Raw genomic sequence first — 1,009 nt, 5'->3', positions numbered from 1 at the left:
TATCACTAGCATGTCACAACCCATTACAACTTGTGCACACATCATATACTTGATTAGAACTTTGAGGTGCTTCATTGTTAACCGCATGCACTTGTGGTCTTGTGATAGCCGGCCTTGCTCTTCTTACGGTTTGAGCCTTTCTCTTTGATGTGACCGGCATTCGCTCCCAGAATGCCCAATCATCTTGTTCATCATTGGTACCAAACGTACCATTTGTGATTGACATTAAATCCCTCTCATCTTCCGCATTCAACCCCTCATGAAACGCATTTTTAACAACTCCTAAAGAACTATACCATGGTGGGGACAATTCTTGATCATCATATTAAACCTCTCAAATGCTTCATGAAACATTTCACCAGCTTGTTGTTAGAAAGATCTCAAACTTTGTCTCGCATCATTAGTCTTTTGGGCTGTATAAAACTCTTCCAAAAACCTTTGTTGCATCTCGGCCCAAGTGTAAAATTGATGCGGATGGTAGTGTGTAGAATCATCTCTTCGCCTTATCCTCCAACGAAAATTTAAATAGAACCAACTTAACCTCATCCGGTGAAAAACCTTGACCCCCGATCGTGTTGCAAATAGAATCATATGCCTCCAAGTGAAAATAAGGTTCTTCCATTGCTAGACCCTTATATTTTGGTAAACTTTAAAGCGCATTGGTTCTAACCTCAAACATTCTTCCATTTTGATTTTGAGGAATAACCACCGGAGATGGGTTATTGATGATGACCGGTCGAAATTGAGCTTCAATTCCCCTAACTATTTCTCTTGCATGACGTCTTGGTACCCCCAATGGTACTCTCGGTTGGCCCATTTTCCGATAACGGGCCTTTGTTGTGCATATTGTTGAAATTGTGGTTGGGGATTTGGTTGTTGAGGATGTTGATATTGTGGTTGTTGTGGACCATGTTGCAATGGTTGTGGTTGTTGCGGTTGTTCTTGAATACATACCCGAATTGCCCTTGTATTCTCAATTGATTCCCATTGTTGCATTTGTTGTTGCGGC

General features: G+C 41.2%; 1 pseudogene; it reads left to right on the top strand.

Annotated features, from left to right (window-relative positions):
- The first annotated feature begins 292 nt into the window (after positions 1-292).
- LOC143626931 (small nucleolar RNA R71) lies at positions 293-393 on the top strand (annotated as a pseudogene).
- The last annotated feature ends 616 nt before the right edge of the window (positions 394-1,009 follow it).

This window comes from Bidens hawaiensis, unplaced genomic scaffold, assembly GCF_021521415.1.
Source record: "Bidens hawaiensis isolate Kalapana, Puna unplaced genomic scaffold, B.hawaiensis_p1.1 tig00004539_1, whole genome shotgun sequence".
Taxonomy (NCBI): Eukaryota; Viridiplantae; Streptophyta; class Magnoliopsida; order Asterales; family Asteraceae; genus Bidens; species Bidens hawaiensis.
This window is presented reverse-complemented; position numbering and strand designations above follow the sequence as displayed.